Source organism: Lacerta agilis, chromosome 9 (genome assembly GCF_009819535.1).
Source record: "Lacerta agilis isolate rLacAgi1 chromosome 9, rLacAgi1.pri, whole genome shotgun sequence".
In the NCBI taxonomy this organism is placed as follows: domain Eukaryota; kingdom Metazoa; phylum Chordata; class Lepidosauria; order Squamata; family Lacertidae; genus Lacerta; species Lacerta agilis.
In genome coordinates, this window is record NC_046320.1 from 11,895,834 (window position 1) to 11,909,853 (window position 14,020).

A 14,020-nucleotide genomic window follows, 5' to 3' on the forward strand; every position below is an offset into this window, starting at 1 on the left:
CATATTTGTGAATATGGTAAATGTTCACATCCCACAGAGCGCTAGGGGTGGCTTGCTGCCCCTGTAAAGCAAACAAGTGGTACCTCAGGTTACAAACACTTCAGGTTACAGACTCCACTAACCCGGAAGTAGTACCTCAGGTTAAGAACTATACCTCAGGATGAGAACAGAAATCGTGCGGTGGCGGGAGGCCCCATTAGCTGAAGTGGTACCTCAGGTTAAGAACGGTTTCAGGTTAAGAACGGATCTCCGGAACAAATTAAGTTTGTAACCAGAGGTACCACTTTATTCCAAACCTAGTCCTCCTACCCTATAATAGTGGTGCTGAAACAGTGTCAATCTAGTGCAGAGGACTACATATGATCTAAAGCCACTTTATGTGTACTTACTAACATTTTAGATTGACCCAGTGCTCCTACACCCAGTTTTTCAATTCCAAAGCTACCTGAGTGGAAGCTATAACTGAAAATATTCCATCTAAAAAACAACAGCTTCCCAAAAGTTACTCCATATACAGAGTAGCACCCTATTAACCTTATCTCCAGCTAAGGCATTTAAGACACTCACCTAAACTAGCCTTGGATATTGCTCAACTTCAAAATTCCTTTCCCACAAGTAACCTGCTGCACGACACTCAAGGGTCTCCGGATAAAAAAATTATGTGAACCGAGTAGTGTGACTGTCACAATTTGGGAGAGAGATTCAATCACATACTGGCAGATTCAGGTTGTGTGATTAAAGCGGATCTGAATGTCCCACGTAACTAACAAACCCACTTTCTCAAAAGATCGGACTTTTTGCAATTAGGAAAGTGAGGGGAATGCACTTGTTTAACCTCCCCACAAACAAATGAGAGTGAATGGTAATTAAACAGCAGTTGCCCTCTAACCCCCCTGCCAGCATATCAGGAAGGAATGCTCAGTAAACTGGTCATCTGGAAGTGGCCAGGGAAAAGTTGCGTTTACATGTAAAGGCTGGTGGGGGTGAGAGATTCACCTAGGAGAATTTATGAAACCCAAACACTGACTAGCTAGCTCACTAGAAGCAACAATGTGCAGAGCAGAAAAGGAGGGCAGATCACCAAGTCCCTTCCCTTCTCCCTTTCACTCCTGTGCTTGTTCCAGTACTAAGTGATAACAGCTAAAATATAACCCTTATTAGGCAGCGAGTCCCAACCTTTAGAATTCATCTAACACCAGGCACGCACTGCTAGTGGGTTCACAACCTACAGCAATCTTCTAAACATGCACGGAAAGGCAGTCAATGTCACACATTTGCCATGCGCTCCAAAAGGTGCTGTGAAAGGAAATTATCACAGAAGTTGGAAGGGACCCCAAGGACCATCTAGTCCAACCCCCTGCAATGCAGGAATCTCAACTAAAGCATCCATGACAGATGGCCATCCAACCTCTGTTTAAAAGCCGCCAAGGAAAGACTACCAGTCAGTTGCGCTGTCGAACATCTCTCTTCTTCCCGCAATGCCCAGGGTAGGCTCTGCGCGAGGCTTCAGCCCTCAAGGGGAAATAGGAGCCCCACCACGGCGCTTTCCACCCGGGTCCCTGTCCTTCCCTCGACGGCGGCGCCCACTTGCGCAGCGCAAGCCCGGCTAAGAGCGCAGCAGCACCTCCTGGGCAAGCGAGCCCTGCGGGAATCCTCGCCTTAAAGCAAACGGAGCGGCGGCTCGGGTTGCAACGCGGCGCGCGCCCTGCCGGGAGAAATTAACTCCCGCCGGGACCCCTTTGCTGCGCCTTGGAAAAAAAGGAAGCGCCCTCGCAGCCTCGAGGTCCAGCGCGCTCTTGCGCCTGTTTGCATCTCCCAAGAAGAAGCGTGCCTCTGCAAGCACGAGCCTCGCATGTATTTACTCGGGAGTAAGCCCCGCCGAGTTCGAGGCTTCCCACGGTATGTGCCCTCGGGGCTACACAGCTTCGCTTTTCTTTGGGGGGGGGGAGGGAGGAATGCGCGCAAAGTCCCGAGGATTGCGCCCTTTTCTCCAGGAGAGGATCTACCGCCCTAGGAACCCCGGGACCGGCCCGTGCTTGGGCATTGTGGGGTCCCCCCCCCCCGCCAACCCGAGCGCGCAATCCGGAGCGGACGGTGGGCGCGGCGCAGGCTACTCACCCCTGCCGCAGGCACCCGCCCCTTCGCCGCGAGCGAGGCTCCAGCCGCGTAAAAAACTCGCTCTTGCCGCGCTCGCGCTGCTGCTGCAGCAGCTTCTCCACCCCCTGCGCGCGGCATCTGCTCGCCTCCGGGCCTCCCTTCCCCGCCACGCGCTCGCGCGCTCCGCCTGAGCGCGATCCCGCCCCCTCTCCGATGCGTTGCGGGCTCGAGCCACCTGCGCAGGGAGCGCGCCTGGGAAAGCGGGTGGGTCGGGATGGGTGTTCGAGGGATGGGAAGCGAGAGCCGGGCAAGTTAAAGCCCGTGGGGCGCAAGGGGGCTGGTTCGCAAATCCTGGCGCAAAGCGGGCAGCTTTCCTGGGTGGCGAGCAGGAGCTTCGTGGAAATTAGCGGGATTGGGGCCCCTGCGGGCCCAGGCTGCATACCAGGGGTCGTGGGCGTAGCCAGTGATGTAGAAAAATAGGTAAAGAAGCTGAAAACCAAGACCAAATCAACCAAATGAAGACAACCTAAGAGACATATATAAACCTTTCCCTCAATTTTGCCTTTAGTCTGCTCTCCTTTTAATTCACTTCACCCGTTATTCCCCTCCTTCGAATCCTCCCCCCCTTCTGTCAAATAAAGCATTTTTCTTTCCTCCCTGCGCTGCCCATTACCCTATTTCCTCAATTTAGGTAAAGGTAAAGGGGCCCCTGACCATCAGGTCCAGTCGTGTCCGACTCTGGGGTTGGGGCGCTCATCTCGCTCTATAGGCCAAGGGAGCCGGCGTTTGTCCGCAGACAGTTTCCAGGTCATGTGGCCAGCATGACTAAGCCGCTTTCTGGCAAACCAGAGCAGCGCACGGAAATGCCGTTTACCTTCCCGCTGGAGCGGTCCCTATTTATCTACTTGCACTTTGACGTGCTTTCGAACTGCTAGGTGGGCAGGAGCTGGGACCGAGCAACAGGAGCTCACCCCTTTGCAGGGATTCGAACCGCCGACCTTCTGATCGGCAAGCCCTAGACTCTGTGGTTTAACCCACAGCGCCACCTGGGTCCCTTTTTCCTCAATTTACCCTATCTCTATTTTTATGATTGTATCCAATTATTCTGAACTTTGGACCTTTGGATGGGGTCCCCCTCATACTTTTTTTCCACCTTTGCGTGGGGAACCCAGTTGCAACCGAATAAAGGCTCTGTGCTTTTGAAAAGCCACTTCTTTCTTTCCTTGGTTGGACATCACCCTTCTTCTCCAACCATAGCGGACCCCTTTGGGGCCCCGAACCCAAATTCTAAGTGGTTTTTTTTACATCACCAGGCGTTTTGTTGGTGGGAGAGAACCTCAGTTAGCTATGTATTTTTATTGATTTTTATTGACTGGGAATGGGGAGGTGCTCCTCCCTGCCCCCCCCCCTTGGCTACACCGATGCCAGGGGTGCTAACTTGAATAAAATATTGTGGGGACCCAGGTAAGCCCTGCCCCACATAATGGATCACATGGTGCAGTGTGCGCACACCATTTGAATGAGAATGCCCATCAACTTTGTGGGGGCCTGTCCCCCTCAAATATTTTCTTGCGGGGGGCAAAGCCCCCACGGCCCTAGGAGTTGGCTCCTATGCAATCCTATAAAGGGTGCCAGCTTCCTGCCCCTGCATACATTGGGGGGCGGGGAGGCGGCCACCTCAAATATTTTAGAGGGGGGGCTGAAGGGACCTTAGTCCCTAGGAGTTGGCTCCTATATGTGCTTCTCTTGGGAGGAGGAGGAGGAGAAGAAGAAGAACGGAGGAGGAGTTTGGACTTGATATCCCGCCTTTCTCTCCCCGCAAAGCAGCTAACATTCTCCTTTCCCTTCCTCCCCCACAACAAACACTCTGTGAGGTGAATGGTGCTGAGAGACTTCAGAGAAGTGTGACTGGCCCAAGGTCACCCAGCAGCTGCATGTGGAGGAGCGGAGACGCGAACCCGATTCACCAGATTATGAGTATACCGTTCTTAACCACTACACCACAGTGGCTCTCACACTGGAGGAGCTGAGCGCAGGCATTTCCCAAGTGTGCATGGGGTTGCAAGTAGAGGCAGAAACTTAAACTTCAGGGCCCCTAATCCCAGAGGGGCCCCAGATTAATTTTAGGCCACATTGATTTAAAAATTTGCTTTAAAAGCGCCTCATGCATGTATATTACATCTCGCTAATTTTCCATAATTTTCATCCATCCCCATAACTCGAAAACTATATGGCATGAGACATTTTTGTTCACACCAGTGACTTTGACACGTGAGATAATCCAGTGCAGCCATTTTAATCAAAATCTGAGGTGTAGTAGCTAATTTTTTACTTAAAAAAAATTAATGTGGTGATCTGTCGTGGAACAACCCCATCAAAGGAAATAGCAGGGGTTCCCCAGAACTTGCTGCTGGTTGCGAAGGGAAGCCCCATATCAGTTTTGGGCTCCTAAAATGTAGGTCCGTCACAGGTTGCAAGGGAATGGGGAAGGCGCCTGGCAGGCTGCTTCTTTATGCGTTTGCTCAGAAGGGAGCCCTGCCGAGTCCAGTCCCCAACCCCGGCCAGGAATGCAAGCTGAAAAGAAGAAGAATAGGAAGAGTTTGGATTTGATACCCTGCTTTTCACTACCCAAAGGAGTCTCAAAGCGGCTCACATTCTCCTTTCCCTTCCTTCCCCACAACAAACACTGTGAGGTGAGTGGGGCTGAGAGACTTCAGAGAAGTGTGACTAGCCCAAGGTCACCCAGCAGCTGCATGTGGAGGAGCGGGGACACGAACCCGGTTCCCCAGACTACGAGTCTACCGCTCTTAACCACTACACCACTCTGGCAAGCAAGGAGCATTTCAGAGGATTGATCCCCCCCCCCTGCAGATCTGCACAAAGGAGGATGACTAACTGCAAAAGGCAATAAATAGTTCATTTATCGTGTGCTCAACCTGTGAGGGGGAGCAGATGTTAACATAGACCATAAATTACTTGATCCATCGATTTCCTGTCCTTGCCCTTCCTTGGTTTCCGTATTTACCCTTGAATGCTGCATATTTCACTGCCAGCTCTTCTCACTTCTTCCTTGGCAGGGGGAGAAGCAAGGAGAAGCAACTGCAGGTTCCAGCGAGGTCTCACAGACAGTGCTGTCAAGTATCCCATTTTCCCCGGGATTCTCCCTTATTTCAAGCAGTTTCCCACTGCTCTCCCTTATTTTTTATTTCCCTTAAATTTCCCGTTTTTAATGGAAGCAGCTCCTCCCCTGCTGGCCAGGGACTGGGTGGGAAGACCTCGCCTACTTGGAGAGAAAAGCCTCAGCCCTCAAAGCAAGTGGGAGCCGTTTCCCGTGCTTACAGGGGGGTGTATTCCTCCCCCTGCATCAGCCCCTGTCCGTTGCCGCCGAGCCCCTCAGCTGGACAATAGGGTTAGCTGGCGGGCGGAGCCTGGCTGCCTTTGAGCAGCTGCTGCTTCCTGTCCTGTTTTGATGGGATCAGACAAGACGACGATGGGGCTCCATTGTGTGGAGCACATGGCTGCCCTCCTCTTTGCTGGCTGCCCTCCTCTTTGCCTGAGCCCGCTTGGAGTTTACATTGCTGCTCCGCCCACTTTTGCTTCTGGCTCCGCCCACCACTGACATGTGACTGTCCCCGGGATAGGTGAGACTGCTGATCCCTTATTTTCAAATCCGAAACTTGACAGCTATGCTCACAGACCTCTTGAGAGATCTCACCAGAAGCACCAGAAACTACTTGATCCAATGTGCTGCTTTTTAGTGCTCGCTTTTGTGGGATGTAGCATAAGCAGTCAAATACATCACTTCCTGTTTGCCTAGAGTGGACACATCTATCTATTCCAGTGGGCCCACCTCTGTGATGTCATAATGCCAAATGGTTTTTGTTGGCCTCCAAGACGCCTCAAATTATTATTTTAATAACTTTTTTTTTTACTGCCTGCTCCCCTATATGTTCCCTGCTGTGATACGGTGATGCCAAAAGTTTTCCGGTGACTCCTCTGCCCCACAGCAATTTGCCATTTCTTAAAAAAATAGTACAGCACTAAAAAACCAAATGCTTTTTTACTGGCCACTGCCATGGTTTCCATGCTGCGATTCCAAAAGGTGTTTGTAACTTCCCAAAGACCACTACAATGTGTCCTTAAAATGATTTTAAAAAGACCACACCTTCTTTTACACTTCAGTCACACGATTAACCCTGAGTCAAACAACAATAAAGGTTAGGAAGCCAAGCTTTAAAAAACGGGGGGAAGGACAACCAGAGCATGGATGAGGAGCTACAGATATGTGCTTTTACAGTCCTTTACACAAAGGTATCTCAGGAAAAGGAAGAGGTGAGTTGCTCGACTCTGCCTGGCTGTTGGTTCAGCCTTATAGGCAGTCACACTGATTTCCAAACTCAAGTACAGGTCATGATTAGAAATGGGAACAGCAGCCAGGGGAGTTTTGCAGCTGTAATCTTGACAGGTAATCAGAGCGGCTAGTCCTTTTCAATCGCTTTCAGGGAGTTACTTTGAAATAGGTTGCTCAGGTCTGAAAGCCAGCATACAAAAGGTGCTTCTTTAAACCTTAAGCAATGGCATTAAAAATAAAAATATACCCAGAAGAGTTTGCGGGATGCTCCCCCTCCCCCTTTTCGTTTCCTAAAGTGCAAATGCATATTTAGTCTGAACTTTGTGCAGGGTTAGGCCTCCCTAAGGCCATTGATTTAACAGATTAGAGAACTGGGCCAAAGCAAACAAGATGAATTTTAACAGGGAGAAATGTAAAGTACTACACTTGGGCAAAAAAAATGAAAGGCACAAATACAGGATGGGTGACACCTGGCTTGAGAGCAGTACATGTGAAAAGGATCTAGGAGTCTTGGTAGACCATAAACTTGACATGAGTCAACAGTGTGATGCAGCAGCTAAAAAAGCCAATGCAATTCTGGGCTGCATCAATAGGAGTATAGCATCTAGATCAAGGGAAGTAATAGTACCACTGTATTCCGCTCTGGTCAGACCTCACCTGGAATACTGTGTCCAGTTCTGGGCACCACAGTTCAAGAAGGATACTGACAAGCTGGAGCGTGTCCAGAGGAGGGCAACCAAAATGGTCAAAGGCCTGGAAACGATGCCTTATGAGAAACGGCTTAGGGAGCTGGGTATGTTTAGCCTGGAAAAGAGAAGGTTAAGGGGGGATATGATAGCCATGTTCAAATATATCAAAGGATGTCATATAGAGGAGGGAGAAAGGTTGTTTTCTGCTGCTCCAGAGAAGCGGACACGCAGCAATGGATTCCAACTACAAGAAAGAAGATTCCACCTAAACATTTGGAAGGGTAACATTGCTATTATTTCCACAGATGTTCTTACTTGCTAAAATAAAAATCATCACCAGTGCCCATCAACTGAACATTGCTTTTTCCCATTGTGAGCCTGTACTCTACCTCCACGTCTTCTTCTTTTTTAATATACAGTACATTTTTATTAGTTTTTACATATATTTCCCAAACAGAACATATAATCTCATCTCATCTTATACACCTCCATGTCTTCTTTACTGCAAACGCTGCCCTGGCACTGCTGTAAATAGAAAATTATTAGATTTCTCATGGGCTTTTCTATGAACTGGTTGCCATACTATTTGAGTGCTTAAGACATCCATATATTTATCTTTACTCATGAGAGAGAGGGAAAGAGAGAACGGCCGAAACTCAGAAACATCGAAACACAAAATGGGTGTTTTCGAACCCAGAGCCCCTTGTGTCTGCTTCTGGGAGGAAACAGAGTTGCTGCTCCACTGAGCCAACCTGGCTTCCAGGTGAGAGGTGTGATGCTGGGGAAATTGCACCTGGTCTGAGAGCACAAATGCCGCTCACAAACACTCACTTAGCATCATTGGTGAGTGGCATTAGAGGTTTTCGTTTTCATTTTGAAAAAACAAGCAAGCGCCTGTATCCTAGAGGGGAATACAGACCACAGAGCTGAACGCTGGGATAAAATGAGGTGCCTGGGTGGGGTGAAACAGCCTATCACACTTGGATACACTTTATTTTGCTATACAGTGGCACCTTGGTTCTCAAATGCCTTGGTACTTAAACAACTTGGAACCCAGACACTGCAAACCAGGAAGTAAGTGTTCCGGTTTGCGGACTTTATTCGGAAGCCAAACGTGCTCCATTTTGAGTATTACACTTCCGATTTGAGTGTCTCACTTCCGATTTGAGCGTTACACTGAGGTTTGTCTGTCTTTGCTATCTATTTTGCATTTTTCTTTTTGAGGCTCTCTCTTTTTTGTTTTTGTGACTGTATGGAACCCAGTTCAGCTACTGATTGATTGTGTGACTGCAGTGGATCCATGGTCTTGTTTATAGAGTAAAATTCATGTTAAATTGCTGTTTTAGGGGTAGTTTTTAAAAGTCTGGAACGGATTAATCCATTTTGCATTACTTTCTATGGGAAAGCTTGCCTTGGTTTTGGAACGCTTTGGTTTTGGAACAGACTTCCGGAACAGATTAAGTTTGAGAACCAAGGTACCATTGTATTATTTTGACAAAAATATTAATGATTGACTTACTGCGTATATTGTGCTTCTGTTGTATCTCAAGGGCAGAATGCTGACTCCCTCAGTATTCCCAGGCTAGCCAATCTAAAGGCTTATTGTACAACTTGTATCCAATTTTTTTTTTGGCTTTTTTACATGTCCACCGTACATGATAAACCAGACAACGATGATTTTTTTTTTGCCTGTTGTAGAAGTTGAAATGAACTGTGCTAGATGCTGTATGGTTTTAAATTGTATTTTTACAGATGTGCTCTGGACCATCTGAATGAATTTGCATCCTTGGTCTAGAGTCTGTAGAAAATAAATAAATAAATAAATAAATAAATAAATAAATAAATAAATAAATAAATAATATAAACTAAATAAACTGAAGTAGCAGAATGAATAGAGGCATATTCCATTTAAACAACTCCAGCTTTCTAATCCTATTTCTTTTCGTTAAAAACGGGAAATTCCATAAGTGCAAAAGGGGTGGGAAAGGGAAACTTGCAGAAGAAAAGCAATCAGCTTCTCATTTGACCTCAGACTGAGAAATGAACATGGCATTTGGCTGTAGGCATTTTATTTGTCCACTTTGTGTCAAAACACACACACACTAGCAAGGAATGCTTTCATGTTGAGTGGAATTTACCCCGCTGAATATCACTTTGCAATCCCTTGGGAAGTGTCATCCCACATGGGCCTTGTTTTCAGGCTGGGCTCTCTTTGCCCTCTCAGAACCAGGCAAGATAAAAATGACAACTCGTCATGGAAGATTTAAAATGATACTCATTGTTTTTCATATTCGGCGGAAGCCACAGCTTGTTCTTCAGGCTTCACAGCTAAATAAAGATGTGAAATGACAAGGGATTAACATGATGCATGTACGCTATTGTGAGTTGTTCTCCCCTCGTGATTTTCGGTAATTTGTGTTTTTATTTCTACTGGCAAGATTTGACATCCTGACGTATTGGTACATCAGAAACAGAGAAAATAGGGATTAAATAAGGGGGAGCACGCATATCTGCAGCAAACCAGATGTCAATGTCCTCTGCGAGGTCCGTTTTTGCTAGTTGGGCAGCTGGAAGAGATGAAAAAGGACGGATATTACAGTGGTACCTCAGGTTACAGATGCTTCAGGTTACAGACTCCGCTAACCCTTCAGGTTAAGAACTTTGCTTCAGGGGCAGCAAGAATGTTATTGGCACAGAAATGGAAGCAAGAAGAATTACTGACGATTGAAGAATGGCAGATGAAGTTAATGGACTATGCAGAATTGGATAAGATGACAGGAAGAATTCGAAGAAATGGGAAAGACTTTGGAGAAGGGAAATGCAATTCACGGCCTGTATAACAATAAAAGAAAATATGCTTAAAATGTTCTATCGGTGGTACATCACTCCAGAGATACTATCAAAAATGTACAAAAAACAGTCTAATCAATGCTGGAAATGTAAAGAAAGAAGTGGGCACTTTCTATCATTTATGGTGGGATTGCAAGGTAATAAGTAGATTCTGGAATGAGATTTATGAAGAGTTAAAGAAATTATTCAAAATTACATTTACAAAAAAAAAAAAACCAGAATCCTTTTAATATAAATGTTTTTCTATACGCCACAGCGGCAGCCAGATTATTAATAGCAAAAAACTGGAAAGGAGAGAAAACCCCATCACTAGTAGAACTGAGAAGCAAAATGTATGAATTGGCAAAATTGGCAAAATTAACGGCTTGTATTAGAGGCCACTCGAATCAAGAAGAAATAAAGGAGTGGCAAGGAGTGAAAGATTACATGAAATTACAGTGCTCCGGATTTGATATTTTGATAGATATGTAATGAAACGGGTGGGGGTAAACAAGATGAAATATGTAAAATAAGATAACAATTATAGTTGTACCGGAAAAATCCCAGGTGTGGAACTGCTCAGCCACCTGGCCCTTAGGGATAAGCCCACTGGTTTCTGCGGAGTTAAATAAAAGAAGTCCAGCCACTGGAGCAAGGACAAGACAGGGTTTATTGCGCAATAGGTTACAGTCAAACTGCCCCCCAGAATAGTGTTACAAGAACTTTAAAAAACTCCTATCATATCCCAGAATACAGTTTGGAAACATCATTACTACATCATCACTACATCACAAAGGGAAGGGTTATACATGATTGACATATAGGGAAAACAGGAAAAACAAGATTGACATATGGGGAAAACAGAGCAATATCAGGGAGATAGCCCTGAGAAGTGTGAATGGGTGTTAAGTACTGGCAAGGATACCTTGAGCACTTATCTGGGAGAGAACAATGGGATTCTGGTTGAGGGATATTAGCCTGAAGCACCCAGAGATTACCTGCTGAGGCATCTCCCTGTGTACTGGTCTCTCGCCTACTGGATCATGGCAGACAGATGGGTCCCCTTAAGGGCATCACTCCATACCCCAAATGAGTTTACTCGGGAAGAGACTTTGCTTAGGTGACCCCCCCCCCATAATTTCCGTAACATAGTAAAAAGTAACACAGCGAAAGAGATGAAAGTAAAATAGAGATTTAATGAGATCACACAGGGGGAGGGGGAGTGGGGAGTAGAGGGGGAAAGCGGGAACAAGATGGGGAAATGTATTTTGATTATTTAATGCTTGTATGGTTTTTATCTTTTCTTGTATGGATCTGAAATAAATAAAATAAATTAAAAAAAAGAAGAAACCTGGAATCTAATGCAGCAAAGATTGGGGTGGTCAGTAACAATATGTTACATGTTATACATGACAGGACACAGAATGTGATTCAGGCTTCATTGTGCCAAATACAAACAAGTCCAGAATAAAGCAGAACAATTGGCGTAATTTATTCACCATCTTTGAAGAGCGCAGGGGAATGAAGTCTCCCATGGATTCCCTCTGTAGCACACGCAGAGCAGATTTACTGATAGAAGAAGTAACTCAAGATTGGCCGACATATCGTAGGATTAACCTGACAGGGCCCCTCTGAGCATCAGTTTCTATGATTAACTTTAGCAGCCGTGTGAGGCTCCCGGAGTGAGCTGCCTAAATCCGATACACAGCAAAACGTAATGCATTTTAGTTGAACGTTCTTTTGAGAATATTTGCTTCTGGGACTGGGGAAGCTTTGGGGAAACTCAAGGAATTGTATGTAATTTGAACTGTGATTTGCAGAGGCATGCTTTCCCCCCTGTTGTTCAACAGAATTGCACATAAAAGCGCCATGCAATTAAAATTCATACTTTCCCTACTACCAAAAACAGCATAGTTTAACCCCTCTCTAGTCTCACAACATAGACCTTTCTCCAAATATGACATAAAAAAATGATACATTTCAAGTCTCAGCTGTATCACTTGTCAGAAAGAAGTCCTATTCAATTCAGATCCCCAATAACTTTAATTATAAGCTTCCTCATGCGCATGGAATAGCTAATGCACACGCAACTGTCATGTACACAGGTTTCCCATTCAGATGTTCCATGAGGAGGTCAAGGGGCAAAAACAGCAGGCACAATGCCACTGGGAGTCAGGCTCCATGCATTCAGGAACACATGCAGGGTCGCGACTTTAAATTTGCAAACTACCGTATTTTCATATAATTAAAGCTATGGTTTTCCCAGTAGTAATGTACGGAAGTGAGAGCTGGACCATAAAGAAGGCTGGTCGCCGAAGAATTGATGCTTTTGAATTATGGTGCTGGAGGAGACTCTTGAGAGTCCCATGGACTGCAAAAAGATCAAACTTATCCATCCTTAAAGAAATCAGCCCTGAGTGCTCACTGGAAGGACAGATCCTGAAGTTGAGGCTCCAGTACTTTGGCCACCTCATGAGAAGAGAAGACTCCCTGGGAAAGACCCTGATGTTGGGAAAGATGGAGGGCACAAGGAGAAGGGGACAACAGAAGACAAGATGGTTGGATAGTGTTCTCGAAGCTACTAACATGAGTTTGGCCAAACTGCGAGAGGCAGTGAAGGATAGGCATGCCTGGTGTGCTCTGGTCCATGGGGTCACGAAGAGTCGGACATGACTGAACAACAACAACAACAACCATATTTTTCCATGTATAAGATGCTCCCATGTATAAGATGACCCCTATTTTTGAGCCCAAAATTAAGAAATAATTAATTGCAACATTCCGTGTATAAGACGACTCCTGATTTTAAAGTTAAAAAAATTGGGGTGGGGGGTGGGGGGGAATATAGTCTTATACACAGAAAAATAAAGTAACATACTTCTCTGTATCTGGGAAGACTTTCCTTCTTTATGCGTGGCCCCACTGGGTGATATTGGACCTCACAAGTTCAGTAAAAAAGGGGGATAATAAGAAACAGCCCTTTAAGATAGTTCAGTGATCCTATCCCACATTGCAAGTCTGAAGCTGAGACTTAGGAACAGTAACAGCCCTACAACGCTGACTTCTGAAAGAGATGAGATTAACTGGAAATTTCCCGGTTTCACAGCTCAGAGTAGTGCTAACATGTTATAAAATAAAACATCACAGGATTTAGATATAATATTAATATAATAATTTATTATTTATACCCCACCCATCTGGCTGGGTTTCCACAGTCACTCTGGGTGGCTTCCAACAAAATATTAAAAATACATTAAACCACCAGTCATTAAAAACTTCCCTGCAAACTTTTCTTGCAAGTTTGTCTGCCTCCCAAGTCCATTCTGGGAAGCCCTGTAATGTCATTCATGATTAGCTTTTTGAATAGCACTAAGAGGTTTACAGGAGCTAATTTTTAATCTGTCTCATTTAACCTTCATATACATACTGCCTTAGTTGCATTCTGAGATCTGATGATGTCACTACTTGTAATTGGCTAGGACAAAATATAGTCCAGATTTATGAATGCTTTGATGGCACTGGAATTATGCAATTATTTTGATCCAAATGGTCTCCAAAGGGAAAATATCTACCGGCTAATTTATGTGTTATTAGCCTAATTGGAGGAATTTCCCCTCTTCGTTAATCTCAAATTGAAGAGAATTTGCGAATCAGAAAAGCACACACACCTGTCTTTGGCCAAATGGATTAGCATTTCCTGTGTGATGCTGCAAGGAGTGCTGCAATTACTTCTTGGGTAAAGATGGAGAGAAGCTTTTTTATGTGTGAAAAGGAAGCGGACATAACATGGTGACAATGTAAACTCCAAGCAGGCTCGGAGCGGAGCAAAGAGGAGGGCAGCCATGTGCTCCGCGCAATGGAGCCCCATCGTCTTCTTGTCTGATCCCATCAAAACAGGACAGGAAGCAGCAGCTGCTCAAAGGCAGCCAGGCTCCGCCCGCTAGCTAACCCTATTGGCCGGCTGAGGGGCTCGGCGGCAACGGATAGGGGCAGATGCAGGGGGAGGAATACACCCCCCTGTAAGCACGGGAAATGGCTGCCACTTGCTTTGAGG